This window comes from Etheostoma spectabile, unplaced genomic scaffold (assembly GCF_008692095.1).
Source record: "Etheostoma spectabile isolate EspeVRDwgs_2016 unplaced genomic scaffold, UIUC_Espe_1.0 scaffold00018835, whole genome shotgun sequence".
Taxonomy (NCBI): Eukaryota; Metazoa; Chordata; class Actinopteri; order Perciformes; family Percidae; genus Etheostoma; species Etheostoma spectabile.
This window is the reverse complement of record NW_022604507.1, coordinates 1-24,432: the sequence shown is the minus strand read 5'-3', so window position 1 is coordinate 24,432 and position 24,432 is coordinate 1. Positions and strand designations below refer to the sequence as shown.

The 24,432-nt window shown below is 41.7% G+C and overlaps 5 non-coding genes across 5 annotated transcripts; 3 read left to right on the top strand and 2 right to left on the bottom strand.

The window, feature by feature from the left end:
- Positions 1-421: 421 nt before the first annotated feature.
- Positions 422-493, bottom strand: trnaq-cug (transfer RNA glutamine (anticodon CUG)). The gene has a single exon. It is a non-coding gene; the product is annotated as a tRNA-Gln (tRNA).
- A 364-nt stretch (positions 494-857) lies between these two features.
- trnas-uga (transfer RNA serine (anticodon UGA)) lies at positions 858-939 on the top strand. The gene has a single exon. It is a non-coding gene; the product is annotated as a tRNA-Ser (tRNA).
- Positions 940-2,191: 1,252 nt separating this feature from the next.
- On the top strand, positions 2,192-2,265 carry trnan-guu (transfer RNA asparagine (anticodon GUU)). Its single transcript has one exon. It is a non-coding gene; the product is annotated as a tRNA-Asn (tRNA).
- A 10,945-nt stretch (positions 2,266-13,210) lies between these two features.
- Positions 13,211-13,292, bottom strand: trnas-aga (transfer RNA serine (anticodon AGA)). Its single transcript has one exon. It is a non-coding gene; the product is annotated as a tRNA-Ser (tRNA).
- Positions 13,293-14,220: 928 nt separating this feature from the next.
- On the top strand, positions 14,221-14,292 carry trnaq-cug (transfer RNA glutamine (anticodon CUG)). Its single transcript has one exon. It is a non-coding gene; the product is annotated as a tRNA-Gln (tRNA).
- The last annotated feature ends 10,140 nt before the right edge of the window (positions 14,293-24,432 follow it).

Here is a 24,432-nt window from a genome sequence, read left to right as displayed (position 1 = left end):
TCTTTAGTTTTTTACACAGAAAGGGTTTGACACAGTGCCCACTCCCCCACCCATATCTGACAATTGAAAGCTGTGGGGAAAGGGGGGTTCCAAAGCTAATAGACCATTCAACAAGCAATTCTGATGCACTATACTGGCCCATTCAGGATGAACACTGTATACTCTGACTGCAGCAACACAAGTTCAAATTTCAATGATAGCTTATTTTTATGGTGATTATGAGACTGAATACAAAGTGTGTATCCCCCATGTAACTCAAAGCCTATCACTTCCAGTCAATACTGTCAAGTTTGGAGCTCCTTCTGATTACATTAACAACCAGGTGACTCCTCAACATGCCCCCACCAACATAAGCTTACTTTAAACTAGATGTGGAAAGTTGAAAGGTTGAATGTTTTCACCTGTGCTGTGGCTTAAAACCAGGTTCCACCGAGATTTGAACTCAGATCGCTGGATTCAGAGTCCAGAGTGCTAACCATTACACCATGGAACCGTCAAAAGAGTTTGCTAGGCAGTTTCTTTCATTATATCCACATGTGTGATATTAAAGGCACACAACAATCACAACAATTAAAATATCACGCCCCAATATATTCTCGGTTTTGAGTCCTCGCCCCTACTATTTACGACATGGCCAGACGTAATCCGGCTAAGAAGCAGCACTTTTCAGGGGTGGAGATTGAAACCCTGACATCTCAGTTTAATTTGCAGTAAAGTATACACCTACATGTAAAGTGTACCCATATTTAAATAAACACACGGTAGCAAAGTTTATGCAGTGTTTTTTAATTTTACTCGTGTTTTTTTCGTGAGTCAGTGTAAATATTAGTGCAAATCAGTATTGCACTGCTTTTCAGGTTGTTGTGGCCGAGTGGTTAAGGCGATGGACTTGAAATCCATTGGGGTCTCCCCTCGCAGGTTCGAATCCTGCCAACAACGAGAGGCGCTGTTTAATTGTGGTCACACATCTCATTATGACAAACGGCAGATGTGCCTTCATGGATAACACTATAATATCAAATAGTTACTGGAAGCCGCTGATGCATCTCTGAGCATTTATTTTCATTCTCAATGCACAGATGTGTTGCAGTTGATATGGCTTTGGTTCCCAGCCAGTAACTTTCTTTGAGTGACGTTACTTGCTTTATTCGTCAAGAAGTAACCAGAAATGTTACTCTCCCAACCCGGTTTGATAAAACATTAGATCACTGTTATATCGCACAAATAAGGGAACATAACAATCAATCAAGCTGCCTCCATGAGGATCCACAGACATAGACATGTTCCACCACCCGCAATTAAGCCTGTCTCCTCAGCTTCTAGACGCCGCTGCATCACCTCGCATCTGCGTTTGTGACAGTTTCTCACAGTTAGCAAAGCTCACATAAAGCAAATGCTTGTGGCTTAAAGATCGAGCTCCCTGGAGTGATCCAACTCTGGGATTTATCCTTCTACAGAAGACCATAGAGGCAGCTTCTCCAATTTCTGAGTAACAGGAAAATAGCCTGATAAGCATACATGTGCAGCACGACCTCAAAAGGCCATAAAGCAAATGCTTGTGGCTTAAAGATCAAGTTGGCGCTCATAATACATCAGCCAGGCGCAGTCTCTGTGGCGCAATAGGTCAGCGCAGTCGGCTGTTAACTGAAAGGATGGTGGTTCAAGTCCACCCAGAGACGATTGTTGCTTAAATAACCTGGAGTTAGCCAACTCTAGGATCTAAGAGCTCAAAGATAACCCAAGTGGCCTTTCATCAGAAGGTACAGTTCTGCAAGCCATGTACATATTCATCTTTGCAGTCATTGGTATGCAGGTCACTTGATGTAATACAAGCAAATACGTAAGGCCCCACCCAACAGTTTAGTGATAGGTGGCGTGCAACTGTATGTAAATGATCAAGCTTGTTCCTGTGACCAAGAAACCACCAGCAAAACGACTGATACATCATCAGTTCCAGAACTTTCTTGGATGCCAAGTATTTGAATTCAAAGTCAGATTTCAATTGACATGTAAGAAAAATGCAATGCACGTCCAGCTTCTACATTTCAGCATGAGTCAGCTTCCCCAATTTCTGAGTAACAGGAAAATAGCCTGATAAGCATACATGTGAAGCTCAACCTCAAAAAGCCATAAAGCAAATGTTTGTGGCTTAAAGATCGAGCTCCCATTCATAAAACATCAGACATATGCAGTCTCTGTGGCGCAATAGGTCAGCGCAGTCGGCTGTTAACCGAAAGGATGGTGGTTCAAGTCCACCCAGGGACGTTTGTTGCTTAAATAACCTGGAGTGAGCCAACTCTGGGATTTATCCTTCTGCAGTTGAATATAGAGCAGCCCAAAGATAACCCAAGTGGCCTTACCTCTATTAGAAGGTACAGTTATGCAAACCATGTAAATATTAATCTTTACGGTCATCAGAGATGGGAAGTAACAAAACACAAATACTTCATTACTGTACTCCAGTTGAATTTTCAGGTATTTTTACTTTAGTATTTATTTTTTGGGCGACTTTTTACTTCTACTCGAATATCGGTACTTTCTACTCCCTACATTTTACAAAATTGGCTTGTTACTTTAGTTTTGTACTAAAGGTTGTCTATCAGGTGTGATTTGGAGTCCATGTCGGAGAATAGCGCGGACATGCGCCTCACACCACGAGCAGGCACGCACGGCACACGGAGACAAAAGTGAGAGAAAAGAAAAAGAGACTAGCTGCCTCGAGGATAATCAGCTGAGAATGTGTGTGTGTCTTTGAGAACTGTAAGTCATATAACTGATGTTGTCAGTTCATGTAAGCCTGTTGTTGTATTGGTCTGTAGTTCTGGTACATTTAAAAGTTACTTTGTTTACCTTCTTCTACTGTTGGCTAGGTTACACCTGGCTGTTGATTCGATATAATGGCGATTGTTGAACGACCTTGCTCATTAAGATAATGTAATTAGTAGTTGGTTTATTGTTATTATTTACTAGCATATATGATTCCTATACATTGTGTATGGTAGCCTTTACAATGTTGTTTATTTCATTTATTACCACACACACACATTCATAGCAGAGCTGCCCCCCCCCCCCCCATGTTATACTGATGATTGATTGTAATAAATCAACAGAGAGAAGTTGTCTCCATCTGTGTTTTAACACACCTGGGCCGAAGTTGGAAACCAGAATCAGCTTTAAATCCAGTTCTAATCTAGTCCTCACTAAATTTCAAATAATTTCCCTGGAGTTACCATTACAAAATGTAATCTAATTAAATTGGAACATACACAGACTTCTCACAAAATCACACTTGAATTCATATTTTGCTACTCGGTCAGAATCTTATTAACCTGGAGTCCCAGTCTCTGTCAATATAAATAGGCTATATGTTTATATATGTTTTAGGCCTATTGGCAGACAGCCATTTTAAAACGTAGCCAATGGCATATAAAGAATAAAGAATAAAGAGTCTTGTCTCCATGTCCACTGTAGTTTCTCAGTGTGCTCTCTAGTAACATCTGTCTGGTCCAGGGAGCTTTGTCATTCATAAGGCTACTTTTACTTTTATATTTTAATTATATTGCTAAGCCTGTACAGATGGAGGAGAGATGAAATGTGTCAGTAATATAGGAGATTGTTGGCTGGAAGTATGGAGATACTAATATGCATTACTTAAAAGGAGAAAACTAAAAATATTCTATGGTCATGTAAGTATGTGTTTTCCAATAAAAAGATTGACTTGAGAATAATTACTTGGTCTATAAGTGATGCTCAGAGGCCCGACATGGCCCTTCTATGTTCATGTCAGTATGTGTTTTCCAATAAAAATTTGACTCGAGAATAATTAATTAGTCTATAAATGATGCTCAGAGGCCCCACATGGGCCTCACCTTGTTCGCAATAGGTCAGCGCAGTCGGCTGTTAACTGAAAGGATGGTGGTTCAAGTCCACCCAGGGACGTTTGTTGCTTAAATAACCTGGAGTAAGCCAACTCTGGGATTTATCATTCTGCAGGAGATCATACAGCAGCCCAAAGATAACCCAAGTGGCCTTACCTTTATCTGAAAGTACAGTTCTGAAAACCATGTACTGTACATATTAATCTTTACGGTCATTGGTATGCAGATCACTTGATGTAATACAAGCAAATACAGAAGGCCAGACAGAGACAAAAAGTGAGAGAAAAGAAAAAGAGACTAGCTGTCTAAAGGATAACCAGTTGAGATTTTGTGCGTCTTTGAGAACTGTAAGTCATATAACTTATGTTGTCAGCTCATTTAAACTAATGAGGAAGAATTTGACAAATCAGAAACAAGTCCAGGAACTTAGTCTTTCAAATTTTACACCTGTATGTGTCAAGTCGAGACCATTCCCTGGCTGGGAATCGAACCCGGGCCAGGGCGGTGAGAGTGCCGAATCCTAGCCACTAGACCATAGAGAATAGAATAGAATGCCTTTATTGTCATTATACACAAGTACACGGTACTTGTGCAACGAGATTAAAGCAATCCCTTTGCAGTGTTGACACAAAAAAAAAATAAGAATATAACAGTATAAAATATCAAAAATATAAAGTCAAAGATATAAAGTGTAGTGACTGTCAAGTATACATATATAAATCAGCTTGAATAAGCATAGGTAAGTGTTAACACTCAATAAATAATATTGCACAGTGATGGAATGAAATGATTAAGTACTAATATTAAGTAAATACATATTGCACAGTAATGGAAAGGTTAATGTATTAAATATTGCACTGTATGAAATGAAATTGCACAGATTCCAGTGTCCTATGAGGTATTATATAACAGTAACAGTATAACAATAATATTGCACAGTCGGACGGAATGAAGAAGACAGTCCGGGGGCCGGGGGGGGCTGTGGAGTGGAGTCAGTGCATATGTGAGTTCAGGGGTGAGTTCAGGGTCGTTATGGCCTTCGGGAAGAAACTGTTCTTGAGTCTGTTGGTCCGTGCTCTGATGCACCTGTAGCGCCTTCCTGAGGGCAACAGGTCAAACAGATCAGAGCCGGGGGGGAGCTGTCCTTGATGATGTTCTCTGCTCTGCTGAGGCAGCGGGGGGGAGGTGTAGATGTCCGTCAGGGAGGGGAGAGGGCAGCCGGTGATCTTCTGTGCTGACCTTACAACCCTCTGCAGCCTCTCCCTGTCTGCCACGGTGCAGCTGCCGTACCATACTGTGATGCAGTAGGTCAGCAGGCTCTCGATGGATGAGCGGTAGAAGGTCAGCAGCAAGTTGGAGTCCAGGTCGTGCTTCCTGAGGACCCTCAGGAAGTGTAGTCGCTGCTGGGCCTTCTTGATGACCGCTGTGATGTTGGCTGACCAGGAGATGTCAGCTGAGATGAGGACACCAAGAAACCGGAAGGTGTGGACCCTCTCCACACACTCGCCGTTGATGTACAGGGGGGCTAGGTCAGTGCTCTTCTTCCTGAAGTTGATGATGATCTCCTTGGTTTTCTTGGTGTTCAGAGACAGGTTGTTCTCCGAACACCAAGCTGCCAAGTTCAGGACTTCCTCTCTGTAGGCTGCCTCGTCTCCCTTTGAGATGAGTCCGACCACTGTGGTGTCGTCAGCAAACTTGACGATGAGGTTGTTGTTGTGGGTCGGACTGCAGTCGTGGGTGTAGAGGCAGTACAGGAGGGGGCTCAGCACGCAGCCCTGTGGGGAGCCAGTACTCAACATACGAGTGGAGGAGAGGTGGGGGCCCAGTCTCACCGTCTGCGGCCGATTGGTGAGAAAGTCCTTTATCCAGGCACAAGTGAGAGGGGGGAGGCCTAGAGTGACTAGTTTGGATATGAGAATGTCCGGGATGATTGTGTTAAAGGCGGAGCTGTAATCCACAAAGAGCATCCGGACGTAGCTCTGCTGCTGCTCCAGGTGGCTCAGTGCAGAGTGGAGAGCTACGGCGATGGCATCCTCTGTGGATCTGTTTGTGCGGTAGGCAAACTGATAGGGGTCCAGATCTGGGGGGAGGTAGTCCTTGATGTGTTGTAGAACAAGTCTCTCGAAGCACTTCATGATTACCGGGGTGAGGGCCACAGGACGGTAATCATTTAGGCTGGTGATGGGAGACTTCTTCGGCACTGGGATGATAGTGGCTGATTTTAGGCAGGGGGGGATGACTGCCTGGGCCAGGGAGAGGTTGAAGATCCTAGCAAAGATGAGGGCGAGCTGGTGAGCACACGCCCTGAGCACCTTGCCAGGAACTCCATCTGGGCCAGCAGCCTTCCTTGGATTCACTGCTAGGAGTACTCGTTCAACGTCGTGCTCCTTTACGGTGAGAGGGGTGGTGCAGGAACCAGGTGTGGATGGGGGTAGGGATGGGGTAGTGCAGAAACCAGGTGGAGGTGTCGGCAGGGCTGGGGCGGGTTGTGGTGACTCAAAGCGAGCAAAGAAGCAATTCAGCTCCTCTGCCAGCTTCGCACTGAAGTCTCCTGATGATGAATCACAGCCCCTGTAGTTGGTGATGTCATGTATGCCCCGCCACACCTCCCGTGTGTTATTGCTGGACAGATGGGACTCTATGCACTTCTTGTGGTCCGCTTTGGCTCTTTTAATTCCACTTTTCAGGTCAGCTCGAGCATACCTGTACACAGGGCTGCTCGGTCCGTCTGACCTGAAGGCAGCGTCGCGGACCCTGAGGAGTGCACGGACATGGCTGGTCATCCAGGGTTTCTGGTTAGGGAAGACCCGGATGGTTTTGTCCACAGTCACATTCCCAATGCAGAACTTAATGTAGTCCAGTACTGTTCCTGTGAATGATTCCAGCTCCTGGTGTTCAAATAAGTCCCAGTCTGTCTGGCTGAAGCAGTCCTGCAGTTTGGAAAGGGCATTTTCAGGCCAGGTTGTAACAGTCTTTATGGTGGGCCTGGTGCTGCATCATGGAGTCACAGCCATCATGTTTATCTTTGTAGATGTGAGTTTTCTTTTCACTTACTGGAATGACTCATATTGTTTTAGGCGAGGAATGGCTCCTGGCTAGAGCTTCAGAAGGAAGGCCATGACAGATTACACATCTGTCACATAGTCAGTTTGTATTCTTAAATACCAAGTCTCTTGCTGTTCCTTGACTAGTTGGCCACCCCTGCTTTGCATCGCTCCAGGTATGTAGAAAAAAAATCTGTTATGCACCTTCGCATTGCGCTAAAATGTCAAAATTTGGACCTGAATCCAACAATAACATTACTTGACACTCACATACATTGGTTTTCAGTTAGAAATGTTGGTTGGGTTTAGTTACTGCTTGAAAAAAATGAAAAAAATTGTTATTGAGATGGAGGCAGATGAAGTGTTTATGACCCATCAATGATGACAGAAGGATACATCCACTGTCGGGGTCTAATTTAAAGCAAAATGGTACTCTTTAAAACGTTAAACTAATGAGGAAGAATTTGACAAATCAACCAAAAACTTGCTCTTTTAAATCTGTATCTGTCAAGTCCTGACCATTCCCTGACCGGGAATTGAACCCCGGCCGCGGCGGTGAGGGCGCCAAATCCTAGCCATTAGACCATCAGGGAGTTACATCTATCAAATTTAATTTAACATATTGTTGGTTATACTGTTTTAGGCAAGAAATGGCGCATGGTTAGAGATTTAGAAGGCAGTGGTGCAAAATGCAAAACTGCCTGTTTCGATTTAATTACATGGTAATAATACCAAAACAGAGGTGTAGTGATTACTTGGAAATGCTTCCGGTAGTTTCTGAAATAAAAACCATGAATCAGTGGTGGAAAATGCAAAACTGCCTGTTTCAATTTTATTACATGGTAATATTAGAATAACAGAGGTGCAGAGATTAGAGGTGCAGAGATTACCTGGAAATACTTACCATGAAATATGTCTTGTCCTTCTAGTACGTAACGCTGTGCAATCTGACCAGCAGCTAAACACCTTCCACCATCAAGCACTGGCGACCGGGATCCTTGTAACACGTTTATTTGAGTAACAAAGGGTGAAACTGGGAGAAAACACAATGACCAGTTACTTAGATAGTAATGAGTCACATATATTAAACAAAGATAATTGTAAAAACAATATAACTACACAACAGGCTAGCAAAAATGTAAGATGAAATAAAGAAACACGTAATGTATTGTTATACAGTGTACGTAGTATAACCTTATGTTGGGTATCTAAATAAACTAAGATATACTTACATGTGGCATTACCCAAGATAAAAGTGGTAAACTAGCTTACTGAAGTATACCGTCAGTTAGGGCTGAACAATATTGTGTTTTAGCATTGACATCGCGATGTGCGCATGCGCGAAAGTCACATTGCAGGACGTTACGATGTTGACGTTAATACTTTTTTGCTGCTTGATAGAAAAGTAACCTTTCCAGAGCTGCCAACTTTTCCAAAAACCTTGGAGTGAGATTTGGGGGGCCAACCCATATTTTGCCGCGTACAAAGCAATTTCTTTGGCTCTTTTAGCATCATTATACTTCAGGGTTTAAATTGAGATTTGTTATATGTGGGGGATGGGGCTCTCTGTAGGGGGGTCTGGGGGTATGCCCCCCCAGGAAAAAAAATTGAAAAATAAACCATTAAATGGCACTTTCTGGAGAGTTTTGTGCAAAAAAAATGGAGAAATCAAGTCTTGCATGATATGTTCAAAACTGTAGGGTTAAGAGCCTTTGTGTTGATGTAGTATCAACAGGTTTTAGGGCATTCAGCATTTACATTATTAACTCCTCATGACATAAGAACTGACCCAGACAATGTGCCACACATTATGAACCACATGAAGAGACAGTATATATGTCAGCAATAGCTGAGAAGATTTGGGTCTGTGGTGAACAGGTCCAGGGGTCCCTGGTGTAGGGACTAGGGACCCAAAAGTTAAATCAATGTTGAGGGATCAACTAGACCACTGAAATTCTAAAGAATAAGAACCATTGAGTTACATAAAATCTAATCCTTTAACCTTTGTGCCGAGGCTCAGTAATGTTTGGCCCTCATCCTCTGGGCCCAACTTACTGGATTTACTTTTTGGGGAAAATAAAGACTATTTGTTCATTTTATAAAACATTAAATGAATTATTTACAGTTACATTTAGAGATGCACAGAGGTTAGAGAAGCACTATAGTGGCCCAACGCTGCAGTATAGTATATATAGTATAGTATATATACTGTATATAGGCTAGTATAACTCAGATGTGTTTCATCAGATTTCTGCTCATGTTTACAACTTTGTGCACATTCAGAATATAACTCCTCCCATCTCTGTTGTCTGAGATTTGGAGAGTTATAATATAGTGTATAGTATATATAGTATATATAGTATATAGTGTAATATAGTCTGCTGTGCATGTTATTGCTCCGCTGATATGGTGGATCTCACTCAGAGGTTCTGACAGACACAGAGGCCCAATTTGGGTCTCTGGTCTCTGACAAAGTTTAGAGGAGGCTATACGCTGCGCATTATCGGAGGACAACACGGATGCAACGCGTCACTGCCCCCCCACAGCAGAGCGGGTCCACCAGCCGCGCTGCTCACCTCTATCTTTACAGAGAGAGTGGACACGAAGCGACGGACGGGTCTGTGAGACTCAGAGCTCAGACCTGAAGCCGGGGAAATGCACCTGGGATGGCTCGTGAAAAAAATGTTTTCAGTTTGCGACAATTTGAAACTTCCAGAGACAGGGAGCGCTCTTTAACACAGTCTCTGAAAGCACATCTAGTCGATCACGAGTGGCTCAACAGGTAGATCTACAGAAAAACTCATCTTTCAGAAATTTGACCGACCGGGTTGACACTTCAGCGTGAGAAATCGAGGGTGTGGCGTGTGAGCGTGTGAAACCAGTCAAATGCGTGTGTCTCACGGCCAATGCGTGAGAGTTGGCAGCCCTGCCTTTCACTGTTTCTCCTTTACATGATTATTACCATCTGACCATTCCCCTTTAAGACAGGTAGCCATGTGGGCAACGTGTGTATGTGACGTTAGTCCGATGGGGTTTATTGTTATGGGAAGTGAGGCTCTTCGCGTGTAGAAAAGTAGCCTACCGTTGGCAACAGCTGCCTCAGACACAGTGATGTCATAGTATTTGATGGGTAGTGAGTGACGCTACAGTAGTTGGGGTTTTATGTTCTCCTCAAATACAAACTAAACCCCCTGATTAATGCAACATAATCACAACGTCTCCCGGCCATTTCCCACCGCAGAAAGCTGCTATCAGCCAAGCTAAAGCTAATATAGTTAGCTTAAAGAAACAAGCAGAAAGCTGCTACCAGCCAGGCTAAAGCTAAAATAGTTAGCTTAAAGAAACAAGCAGAAAGCTGCTACCAGCCGGTCTAAAGCTAATATAGTTAGCTTAAAGAAACAAGCAGAAAGCTGCTACCAGCCAGGCTAAAGCTAAAATAGTTAGCTTAAAGAAACAAGCAGAAAGGCGCTACCAGCCAGGCTAAAGCTAAAATAGTTAGCTTAAAGAAACAAGCAGAAAGCTGCTACCAGCCGGTCTAAAGCTAATATAGTTAGCTTAAAGAACAAGCAGAAAGCTGCTACCAGCCAGGCTAAAGCTAATATAGTTAGCTTAAAGAAACAAGCAGAAAGCTGCTACCAGCCGGTCTAAAGCTAATACAACTAGCCCAAAGAAACAAGAGGCATGCAGGTCTGGTCAGTTTATCAAACTGACGAGCTGGCCTCGCTAGTCGACCACAACCTGAAATTTAGAGGAAGCAACATGCAGTCACTGTCATTCACGTTAACCTGGATTGATTATTATATGAATACAATGGTGTCATGCTAGTCAACCAGAGTATTTCTACCTGATGTCCCTCTCCAAAATCACTTCAGAAGAGCAATGTTAGTCACAGCGCTTACTTGCTTTGGTGTTTGTAAAGCAATAAAGTTCAACAAAGAATATGAAGGTAAATATGGTGCAAATGTGAGAGCGCGTAGATGTGATGTGAGCACTTAGAGAATATGATTTGAGAGCTTGTAGAAAAAAATTCTGTACTTGTACTTTATTTCATTTTTTTTTTCACTTCAGTCACTTTTCCACAAAGGCGAGTCTGCACCCTCGACTTTTGCAACACTTCTTGCGATACATTTGGTGCAAAACTAAGTTGTACCTGTGGACTTAGTCTGTGGAGCTCTGAGCCAACAGGATGGGGGGGAGGGGGCAGCAGGGTTTTTATCCTCAGATGAGGGACAACTCTGTCCGGCTTATTTATGTAGCATGAAAGCTAGCATAAGCTTACTAGCATCTAGCCCGCTTCTAAATACTGTAAATACCTTTAATTATCTCAACACTTTTTAACAGTTAAACTGAAACACTGGAGCTCCAGGTGCTGCAGACGCAGACGGTCCGCCGTCAGTGGGGCTCGGCCAGCGGGGAAACATCGCTAGAAAGCTCCGCTGCCGACCTCAACGGGATCTGATCTCCAGCGAGACATGGAAAGCTCCAGACCCGATAGCAGCGGCGCAACCCCCCGGGAGCCCACCGCCAGTGTTGGTGGAATAGCAAGCTAGCGTTAGCAAACTAACCAACCAGCCCGCTTAAAAAAAATAAAAATGTAATTTAAAAGGCACGCATTATACCCATTGATGGCGGTCCGTCCGTGGCTGCAAGACCTGGAGCTCACCGCCAGTGTTTCAGTTTGACTGTTTAAAGTGTTAGGATAATTAAAATGTATTTATTTATAAGCGGGGTTAGTTTGCTAACGCTAGCTTGCTATTCCACCAACACTAGTGGTGAGCGGGACTGAAGCTATCCATGTCCGTCTGCAGCTGCAGGACCTGGAGCTCACCGCCAGTGTTTCAGTTTGACTGTTAAAAAGTGTTGAGATAATTAAAAAGTATTTGTTTGGAAGCAGGCTGGCTGCTAGTTAGCTAACGCTAGCTTCCATGCTACATAAATAAGCGTATTGCCCCTCACAGAAAAAAACACAGGTAAAATTAAAAAACACTGCATAAGCTTTGCTACTGTGTGTTTATTTAAATATAGGTACACCTACATGTAGGGTGACGAGATTGCAATATAAGCCTGTATATAAATATTAGGACTATCCATATGTCAAGGGTGTATATTAGGCGGTGCAGTACAGCCCGATCCAGCAGAGGAGAGTTCTAGCCCAACCAGGCTCCTCTCTTTACATTGTAAGCCTCACTGGGTGTCCAAACTAAAATGATAAGAGGCAACTTGGTAGACTCCTTACTGATGTTTATATCTGTGCTCACAATGCCCTTTTTTTTTAAAACACCAGCCAATCACAAGTGTTACATGTGAATAATCCATGTGTGAGTAATCAGGGAGCTCAAATAAAAGACAGTTGCAAGGTCTCCCAAATGTTTAACTTTACAAGCCGTAAGATGTTGGAACCTTGGTTGCCACAGGTTCCCAAATCTCCCCACAAAATGTCAATCACATATTTTCCAGCCCCTGTTTGTTATCAGCAGAGCAGAGTGGCGCAGCGGAAGCGTGCTGGGCCCATAACCCAGAGGTCGATGGATCAAGACCATCCTCTGCTAATTCCTGTGCACAGCAGTATATTTCCTGTCTGTTGATGTTTAACAAAGCCTCTGATGTTGCAAGTGTCTGAAGTGAAATATCTCTCCACCTGCTGAAGAGTAAACTTATTGTCATGTTGAGATTATTTCATCCATAAATAAAGACAGTGCTCATACACTTTTATTCCTGCTACCCATAAAAACTGGAGTGTAATACAGTAAATATACTACACTACAGGTAATAAATACTGTAAATGGAAACTGTGAAATATGTACGTTCAAAGTGCTTGTTGTGTTGTTTACCAGTCTCTTTTAAAGACTCTACCATAATACCTGCTGGAGATGCCAGGTCCTCATACATGTAAAGCATGAGCTCTACCACTGAGCTACATCCCCTGAAGATTTTGAAATTCTTTGGACTTTTTTCTGAGATAGACTTAGACTTATCTTTATTAATCCTTTTGGGATGACTCCCGCAAGGAAATTGAAATATGCGGTGGCTGGAAATCAAACCTGGGCAAAATGCTTGCACTGCTACGATATAAATCATAGTTGAAAAGTAACACACCTGTTGTCTTTCTGCTGGACAATACAACGTTCACTGCAAATCTTGTAACACAGATTGATAAGAAATACATTGGTGGAGACTGGTGGCTTCCAGTACCTATGAGATAAGACAATATTGTTTATGAAGGCACATCTGCGATTTGGTATACTCTGATGTGTCATTGGTTTGGTACCACTCTTAAAAGACACTGCTCGTTGTCGGCAGGATTCAAACCTGCGCGGGGAGACCCCAATGGATTTCTAGTCCATCGCCTTAACCACTCGGCCACAACAACATGATAAGCTGAGCTATGACTGTTTGCAGAAATGTTCATGTAGCACCTCAACACACCATATAATGCCTAAGCTGCACTTGCAAAATAGCAGGGTGTTCAAATACTTATTTTCCTCACTGTAAGATTCCTATACATTGTGTATGGTAGCCATTACAATGTTGTTTATTTCTTTTATTACCACACACACATTCATAGCAGAGCTGCCCCCCCATGTTTATACTGATGATTGATTGTAATAAAGCAGTAACAGAGAGTTGTCTCCGTCTGTGTTTTAACAGACACACCTGGGCCGAAGTTGGAAACCACAATCAGCTTTAGATCCAGTTCTAATCTAGTCCTCACTAAATTTCAAATAATTTCCCTGGAGTTACCATTACAAAATTTAATCTAATTAAATTGGAACATACACAGACTTCTCACAAAATCACACTTGAATTCATATCTTGCTACTCGGTCAGAATCTTATTAACCTGGAGTCCCAGTCTCTGTCAATATAAATAGGCTATATGTTTATATATGTTTTAGGCCTATTGGCAGACGGCCATTTAAAATGTAGGCAATGGCATATAAAGAATAAAGAATAAAGAGTCTTTTCTCCATGTCTACTGTAGTTTCTCAGTGTGCTCTCTAGTAACATCTGTCTGGCCCAGGTAGCTTGTCATTCATAAGGCTACTTTTACTTTCATATTTTAATTATATTGCTAAGCCTGTACTTTGGTACTTTTACTTGAGTAAAGAAGTTAAATCAGTACTTCTACTTTTACCAGAGTATTTGTTAACACAATTATCTCTTCTTCTACTTGAGCACGGGCAGTGAGTACTTTTGCCATCTCTGACGGCCTCTGTATTGTTCTGTTTAGAGTATGTATATAGGTTGTGTGTATGGACTAGTCCATTTTAGTTAACAAACCCTTGCAAGACTTTTAAAGGTTCCATGGTGTAATGGTTAGCACTCTGGACTCTGAATCCAGCGATCTGAGTTCAAATCTCAGTGGAACCTGGTTTTTAAGCCACACCACAGGTAAAAAAGATCAACCTTTCAACTTTCCACATCTAGTTTACAGTAAGCTAACAGGTTTAACTGTGTAATATTCACACTGGCAGTGAGAACCACTGTAGAAATTATTATTGGTCAATGTTGTTTTCAATATCTTGTGGTTTATGTTCTGTGTATTTGAAAGTTTGAAAGTTCAGTTGATTATATGTAACAGATAAGTTTCTGTCCAAGTTTGCCATGATCATTGTGTTTGATACGTCTAATTCAGTTTGTATGCAGTTACCTTATGTAGGCCTATGTTGCTCTTGATTCATTCCTTCTTCAAACTTATCCAGCTCGGTGATGTCCCTGATGAGAATCACTTCAATCTCTTTTGCTGCCTCAGGTGTCAACCCGTGAAGTTTGATGTATATTTTACAATTTCTTGCCCATGTTGCCTGGATCTGTTTTGTTTTCTGAGTATGAGTGCTTTCTTGGCAATATCAGCATTTTTCTTGGTGAGGTGTTTGTTGATGTAAACTTGGATGCCTTTTAATTTCCTTCCTTGTCTGAGAAGTGCGGACTTTTTCTTTCTGTTGGTGAACCGGATTATTACCAATGGAGTGGCCGTTTGTTTTTGCTCGGCAGAGTATGACAATCCTCAATGTCCCTGCTATCAACATAAATGCCTTTGCTGTCCAAAAAGCAAATCACCTGTTGTTCCAGCGTCTCCTTCTCCTCCTCGAGAGCTTCCTCAGCCTAGCAGTGGTGTATCCAGCGTCTGCGGCCACTCTGGCATGGTTCCGTTGTTTGGTTCTCAGGCCGCTGATAATCACATTGCATTGCTCGAGGTCAGCAACTCAAGTTTCAGAAAAGCAATCTTCTCCACGTTTTGCCCGTTTAGCGTTTGTATTTTACTCATCAGATCTATGATTTTTCTTCTGTTGCACTGCACTGCAACAGAAGAAATCTCCGCCGACAAGAAGTCCAGAGATTTCTTTATCTCCTCAACCTCATCGGGTAGGATTGCATTTTTCTTAGGTGGCATATTCTCCTGGGCCTGGTGGTAGCCGGCTGCTCCTGGTCCTGGTGGTATCTGGCTGCACCAGAGCACCTGAGATGTCAGGGTTTGCAATCTCCACCTCTGAAAAATGCCTCTTCTTAGCCGGATTACGTCTGTCCATGTCGTAAATAGTAGCGGCGATGCCTCAAAACCGAGAATATAATGGGGTGTGATAATTTTAATTATGATCGTTTCCAGCTGCTGCATTTATCAATGTACGATCATTCTTACGCTCTGATTGGTGTGATACGAACGTTTCATGAATCTCACGGGAAGCCTGTCGTACGTTAGGTTAATAAATGAGGGCCATTAGCTCTAAGGATGTGCTTCAATACATAACTGAAGTGGACACACTAATGAGTAGCACTATGGATCAATTTGTTTACCTTGTCAAGCTAAAGCCTTTTTCTAAGCTAAAAGAAAACAAGGCGCTCTTCTGCAAAAGCACAGCTGGGAGTGCTTGAGAGCACTTTTGAGGTGCAGTGTGATTTTCGGCTGAGATGCTTTGGGTGCGTTAGGTGTGAGCCCAAATAGTTGTTGAACGACAAAGACAAGACAGCGATCAGGCGGTAGAACCAGGGTATTGATGTCCCGTCCATGCAACCGATGGATATGATTAAAACCTGTAAACAGCCCAACCACTTACCAATCACATCACTGGAAAGACAGCATTACTACAGGGTCCTGACAGGGTAGTGGATGTCAATTTTTTAAAATGGACAGAAAACTGCCAGAACGCGATTTGCTACTTTTCATGGGCTGTCAACAACTTTTCCAGCAGTTATAACATGATTCATCTCACCATGGAAATCATAATCTCTTGATTCATCTCCCTTTCAGAGTTTCTACCATTGTGTCACCAGCAAAACAGAGTTAGCAGAGGATGATTTTGAACTATCAACCTCTAGGTTGTGGGCCAGCACACTTCCACTGCGCCACTCTGCTGAAAACCACCCCAGATGGGACTTGAAACCACAATCCCTGGCTTAGGAGGCCAGTGCCTTATCATTAGGCCACTGGGGCTTTACAGCACCCAAACTCAACAGTTCAGGAGAAATACATATACAGTTCTGGAGACATAATGAAACAGTAACCTTGACCTCTAGATTTTGAAGTGCTTCCCTCTAGGCGTTCAGAGATATTGCATTCACAAGAATGGATGGACAGACATGAGGACACAGTCACCTTGACATTGAACCTTGACCTCCAAAATCTCATCAATTGATTTGCAAGTTCATGTGAATGTTTTTGCAAACACATACATGGGCATTTTGATAAGATGGTGCTGTCTATCGTTGTTTCTGAGATCAACAATACCTTCTAAATTGAATAGCTATTGCGTACCCGGTAATATTAGAGTAGAGCTCTCGTTGGCACTGTAGGTGGACAATTTAGAAAATTAAGTTACTTTACACTTTAAACTGTTACATCTCCTCTGAATCACCAACTGCAAATTTCCAAGCCTCGTTGGCATGCCGACCACCATCTTCAGAAGGTAAATCACTAGCTGGCTATGCATGAGTACCTTTTACCAGGTTCAGGTGGTTAATAGTTATGGTCAAATGAAGCTTCATTAAGCTTTCTGAACAATGTTCTTCATTTTCTGAACGCATTCACTCAGTAGTGTTTTATTATTGGTTGTGCATCTGTGATTGCCCTAGAGGTCTCTCAGTCCAGCACCTCTCCCGCTCATCTTTGTTAGTTTTACACTGTTCAGCATAAATCGCTGACACCATACCTCACACTCATCCATGCATATACATTCACCACTGACTAAACTGACTACCCCATCATTTAATTATCATTTCTTTTGTTGTGGTCATATTCTCGCATTTCCTTCAACCTTTGCACACGGTCTTTTGTCCTGCTTTTTCAGGGGTCATGACAAAGCATCTAGGGTCAATTTTAGCCTTTGTGTGAGTACATAGGTTTCCAGATACATTGTTTTATTGAGATTAAAGACCAAATTGTTAGTTTTTCTGAAATTTTCCCAACCATTGCAATGCCATCATAGCCTCGTTGGCGCAGTAGGCAGCGTGTCAGTCTCATAATCTGAAGGTCGTGAGTTCAACCTCACACGGGGCAGGTGTTTTAAAAACAAGAAAAACACAACTAATGCGGAAACAGTGACATTCAGGTGGTTGAACACTGGTACTAGAACATAAATGGAATTTGTCATTCTTTGGTTATTTCTGAGATTGATACAATGAAAGGAATTTTTTAAGAGTGTTAGCAAACCAATGAAAAGGGTTATAGAACATATGTGTTATTGTCCTTAGACATACTATCCAAGCAGGAGATCAGCACAGAGATTTGGGTGCTAGCAAGATGGATGTAGGTTGCCCATTGTTCATTTAGACTTACCAGCAACATTGTTATGATACAAACATGCTTGAAAAACAGCGACAAATCTGTTTTTAAAGACTTGTGCATGAAACAAATGATATGGCAGTATCTGAAGTGTTCAGGCATGTCAAATGGACAACTCATCTAGCAGAATGTGAAACTTTACACATGAACAGGGACTTGAACCCTGGACCCTCAGATTAAAAGTCTGATGCTCTACCGACTGAGCTACCCAGGCTTCTAAAGCAGCTGGCTGTGGAAAAAACAATCTGCTGAACTACAAATTAAAGTAAATGAAGACCATTAAGCTGTTGCCATGATCACGGTCTTCTGGACAGCAGGAGGGTAGACCATAATTTCACAATGCCTGAGAACACCAAATGTTATTGCACAAACTGGTTGAAAATTGGCTAAATTGACCAAAACGGTTAAAAAGCTCAAAGTCACAACTCATCATGGCCACTAGCAGACTGTGAACATCCTGCAAACCTGCATGACAGATGACGTTAGCGAGCACTTCATACATATCACACAATCAAGCTGTTGCCTTATCAGGGACTTGAGCTGTGGTATTCTTTTTCGCTGAAAACGTTGATAACCTATTGCAATTTGTGGACAAATAAACTTTATTGCTGGTGAAAACGATTAAAACAACTCTCCCTCTTGATCCGCTTCCTCTTGACGGGAAAAATCCACCAGATGACTTGCCATCCAAGCAGGGAGATCAGCACAGAGATTTGGGTGCTAGCAAGATTGATGTAGGTTGGCCATTGTTCATTTAGAGATAGCACCCGCATTGTTATGATGCAAACCTGCATGAAAAACAGCCACAATTCTTTTAACCCTTGTGTTGTCTCCCATCGACCATCATCTTTTGTGCTTTTTTCAATGTTTCTGCTGTTTTTTTCTACACTTTTTTTTTTTTTATTCATAGCCAATAAACCTAGGTTTTATGACCTTATACAAAAACAATAATTTCTCTTTTTTTTCAGCACTTACTGTATCTTTTTGTCACTTTTTCCGAGGTTTTGGGCACTTTTTACAATGCCATACAATTCAATAAAAATCAAAATTCAATTCACTGAAAGTAATCATACATTTTTACCTGAATAACATTCATCCATGTTATTTTAAGGCAATATTGTTGAAAGAAAGCCAAGTTCCTGATATTAAAAATTAAAAAACGGTCAAATTTGACCCGAGGACAACACAAGGGTTAAAGACTTGTGCATGTTACATGATACAACAGTGTCTGAAAGTGTTCAGAATTGCCAAAGTGTACAACTCATCCAGCTCTCCAGAACTTGGCCAATTTTGCTCAATTTGGCCTTAATTGTTTCTGACATCTGTTCTTTTTAAACAGTTAAAAAGCAGGCCGGTTAGCTCAGATTGTTTGAGTGTGGTGCTAAAAATGCTAAGCACCGCCAGACACTTAGGGGTACTAAAATCGCCAAACCCTACGCCCAAGAGCATCTGTATCCACCTTTTTTATGCACAAATTTGCCATTAGCGCAAACAAGTCTCAATCTCTATAGCTCTGCTTTCCACGTCTTTTGTAGCAAGGCCAAAAACATACAGTTGTAAGGTTGTCTGCTCAGCAAGTGCAAATATGAGTCAGGTAACTGATGTGCCTAGCATTCAATCTATTTCCTTCAACAAAAGCTAAATGGCCACCTAATTAGTCTGCCTTTCTTACAAATGTTACCGCCTCCTGAATTTCAGATAAACCTGACAATTCAGATTTGGAAATATTCCTTTTTTTTTTGTAACCATGTGGCCTAATGGACAAGGCGTCTGACTTTGGATCAGAAGATTGAGGGTTCGAGTCCTTTTGTGGTTAGAAACTCCAGTCCACCTCCACAAACCATACACAACCAGGTAGCCCATCCATAGCTGGCCCAATTTTGCTTGATTTCGCCTGGTTTGTTTCCGGAAATCTTTCTTTTTCAAACACTTAAAAACAGGCCAGTTATCTCAGATGGTTTGAGTGTGGTGCTAATAATGCTAAGCACCTGCAGACACTTTAGGGGTAATAAAATCACCAAACCCTACACTCAAGATCACCTGTATCCACCTTTTGTTTGCACAAATAGGCCATTACGCAAGTGAAGAAGTTCTTGTATCTCAAAGGCATATGAGGTTGCATACAGATGGAGAGAAGGAGGAGGAGAGAGGTACCTAGTGCATCATGGGAAGTCCACCGGTAGTCTAGGCCTATAGCAGCACAACTAAGGGATGGTTCAGGACTCACCCAAGCCAGCCCTACCTATAGGATTTATCAAAGAGGAAAGTCTTAAGCCTACTCTTACATGTGGAGATGGTGTCTGCCTCCTGAACCCAAACTGGAACCTGGTTCCACAGGAGAGGAACACTCTGGCTCCCATTCTACTTTTGGAAAACTTCTTCTTGACTTGCCTTTTCCCACATCCTCTGAATGCTTAGCTAACTAAATGACTTAAGTTGGCCAATAATTGTTGCTTTTTCATCTTCGTTGTGATTATTGTCACCTGTGCCTTCAATATCATATCATATCAATTTTATGTGGATATTATGAAAGAAACTGTCAAGCAAACACTTGCAACCCTTTTAGAGGTTCCATGGTGTAATGGTTAGCACTTTGGACTCTGAATCCAGCGATCTGAGTGCAAATCTCGGTGGAATGTGTTTTAAGCCACAGTATAGGTGAAAAAAATCAACCTTTCAACTTTCCACATTTAGTTTAAAGTGAGCTTACAGTTTAATGTCCTTCGCCATTTAAACTGAAAACAGTACATTGGTGGAGGCATGTTGAGGAGTCACCTGGTTGAAGCTTGAAGAAGCTCCACATTTGACAGTATTGACTGGAAGTGATAGGCTTTGAGTTACATGGGGGATACCACTTTGCATTGAGTCTCGTAATCACCATAAAAAGTAGGTATCACTGAAATTTGAACTTGTGTTGCTGCAGTCAGAGTTTACAGTGCTCATCCTGAATGGGTCAGTATAGTGCATCAGAATTGCTTGTTGAATGGTCTATTAGCCTTGGAACCCCACTTCCCCACAGCTTTCAATTGTCAGATATGGGTGGGGGAGTGGGCTCTGTGTCCAACCCTTTCTGTGTAAAAAAACCAACTAAAGTAGTCTCTTGGATGAGAGACAAAACTTCTGCGGAGGACCTTTCACCAAGTCCAGTTGCCTTCAAGGTTCAAGGAGTCTTTATTATCCCCGGGGGGCAATTTGTTGTGCAGCACCATGTAACATTAAAACACACAGGTTATACAAGACAACAGCCATACATCTAGAAATAAAATAAATACGTACTACACGGAAGTCCATACCTCACATGACTTATAAAAAGCCAAAAGAGTTTTTGTGTCTGTTTGTCCTTGTCCAGACGGCAACAAGATGAAGCAGCTGTTCAGGGGTTGACTAGGGTCGGCCAGGACTTATTGGGCTTCTTGAGGGACCTTGTCTCATATACAGAGTTTAAGTCAGTCAGAGGGTTGTGAGAATTCTCGTCACGCACCTTAACTATACATTGCAGCCTGTTTGTTTTTAAGCGTGGGGGCAACGTTAATAAAAACTGACAGTCATGTAACCTGGTTGAAGCTAATATTTCCTTGGTTGAAGCTAATATTTCGTTGACTAATTATGCTTTTGACAGATTTGGAGACCCATGGTATATTATTTGGACATATGGAGATAGATTTACGAGGGATGACTAAGTCCTCACAGAAGGGGATGTATGCAGAAACAGTCTCTTTGATCTCATCAATGTCCTTACATTTGTTTTTGAATAGATCCCAGTCAGTGCAGCAGTAGCATTCCTGTAGACACTGGATTGATTCATCTGACCAAACCGGAACTAAGTTTCGTTTCGGCTTGTTTCTCTTCAGGGCCGGTTTGTTAGACGGAACCAAATGAACAGAGTTGTGGTCAGACATGCCGAGTAGAGCTCTGAGGTAGGACTTATAAGCATCTTTGATGGATCCATAACAGTTTGCCATGTTCTTTACATTTAAGAGAACATGAATGTGCGCAAGAAACGCAAATGCAAGTACAGTGTTTTGTGAGCATTTTATTGTAAACAGATGTAAAGTTACCATGTGTTTGTACACAGTAGACATATCTACTGCTGTATTCACTGTCTGTGGCAAGTCCTTCAAAACCTGTTCTTGACTTGCTTTTTCCACATCCTCTGAACGCTTAGCTAACTAAATGACTTAAGTGGCAATAATTGTTGCTTTTCATCTTCATTGTGATTGTTGTTGCCTTTAATATCACACATGTGAATATTATGAAAGAAATTGATAAGCAAACCCTTGCAAAATTTTTGCAGGTTCCATGGTGTAATGGTTAGCACTCTGGACTCTGAATCCAGGGCTCTGAGTTCAAATCCCAGTGGAACTTGCTTTTAAGTTGCATGTATGGATTAGCTTAAGTTAAGTGTAATGTCTTGTTTGTGTGTGTAGTATCTATAGAGATTTGTGGTGTAGTATGGAACCATTGTCCTGTCTTTTATGTTTTATGAAACTTATTGCCGCCGGTCTTTGCAGGACTCCCTGGAAGAAGAGTTACTGTAGCTCAATGGGATTGTTCCTGGTTAAATAAAAATAAATGAATCTGTAATATATCCAAACATTCCTCTCTTCCTTACCGACATACTGGAAGTCGGCCATGTTTATTGGATGCTCTCCAGTTATTGCTGTTTGGTAGATTAACATTATATTTTCCTACTTTGGGGACGTTTCATTACATATTCTTTGTCTGTATTTTCTATTCCCTGTTTGTATTTCTGTGACTGCATGTGGTTTTAAATCGTTGGAGTTTCTTCAGACTAAAGCAAAGACACTGATGATGTCATCCAAAGAAACATAAAGGACAGCAAACTGTTTCCAGAGGACACTAAAGAATGACGGAGCAGCAGGAAACAGAGCAGCTCAAATAGCAAACAGCTGATTATTCATCTGACTCGTAGAATAACGCCAATGATTGACTTGTTTAAATGTCTGGGAATGTGGAACAGCTCCATGCTGACTACCTGAAATAAAACAAGGCCACATGCTGATTATTGGGGACTTGATTTGATGGATTTATTCGTCCTGTCATAAAGTTCCGACACATTAAGATTTTACCGCCAGTTAAAAATGGAGCTGAACACGGAGGAGGATTCCTCCCTAACGGCCGCTCTGCTCTGCTCCGTGCCCCCGCTGTCCGGTAATAGTTAAAGCAGATAAAAACCTAAAGAACACTCAAAGCTTCAAGATAAAACTTACTTAAGAAGCTTCTTCATTCACGTTCAAGAGAAGGCCTAGTTCCAGCCAGACTATGAATTGATTTATGAAATCCCTGTTATTAATATGTAGTCAGTCCCATATGGTCTAGTGGTAGGATTCTGATTTCAACCAGGTGGCCTGGGTTCAACTCCGGTATGGGAATTGCTATTTAGCCAATGAAGGTCTGCAGAAAGATCTGATTTAATGGTCCTGTATTAAATGAGAGCTGTATGCAACCTATGCCCCTATATATAGACCTAATATATGTCTCTAAAATCAAATATTAGCCAGTAATTTTTGCTTTTTAATCTGCTTTGTGATTGTGTGTGCTTTTAATATCACACATGTGGATATTATGAAAAAAACTGCCTAGCAAACCCTTACAACACTCCAAAAGGTTCCATGTGTGTAATGGTTAGCACTCTGGACTCTGAATCCAGTGATCTGAGTTCAGATCTCAGTGGAACCTGTTTTTAAGCCACAGCAAAGGGTAAAAAGATCAACTATCAACTTTCCCCATCTAGTTTCAAGTGAGCTTACAGGTTTAATGTTAAGTTCATTTTGTTTTTTAAACAAACTATTATATGTTATTTTGTATGGCTTTATCTTGTCAAGTATTATAACAACGTTTTGATACCAGGAACCCAACGAGGTTTCACAGATCATTCAGTTTTTAGGACAATTTCTGCGGGGTAAAATCTGCAAGCATGTCTCTTCAGGTCCGTTGACAGTTTGGGGCAACGGGCAGCTTCACGTGCATCGTTAATTGTTTTTCCAGAAGACAGAAGATGGGTGCACCGTTCCCGGTGACGCTGCAATACCGGGTCGATGCGTGGAATTTACATTCGTGCATATACACATCAACTTCTTTAGATTTATGCATATTACATCAACTTTCTTTTTATTGGTATTATGTTTTGTTGGTTCATGCATAAACATCAACTTTCTTTTTATGTTATTACCATCACCATTCCTTTTGTCATCATCAAAATTCATTATGAATCAACTTTCTTTAGATCAATGCAAATAAAATCAACTTTTTTTTGATTATTGCATATACACATCAACTTCTTTTTGATTTATCATCACCATTCATTATTCATCATCACTATTCAGTATGTCATCATCACAATTCATTATGACATCAACTTTCTTTTTGATTTATGCATAAACACATCAACTTTCTTTTTCATTAAAAGGACAATAACAGCTGCTACTTAGCAATCCCAGTATATTACTACTTCCCAGTACCAACCCTCGCGTTAATTCTACTTGGTGTGCCGCTTTCCAAATCCAAGGCCTCACCTATTCCCCATTGTCACAGGGCCATTATTTGTCCTTGCTGTTTTTTCTGCCAATCAAAGTGCAAATCTTGCTACACTTTTGTATGGCTTTATCTTGTCAAGTATTATAAACAACGTTTTGATACCAGGAACCCAACGAGGTTTCACAGATCATTCAGTGTTTAGGACAATTTCTGGCGGTAAAATCTGCCAGCCA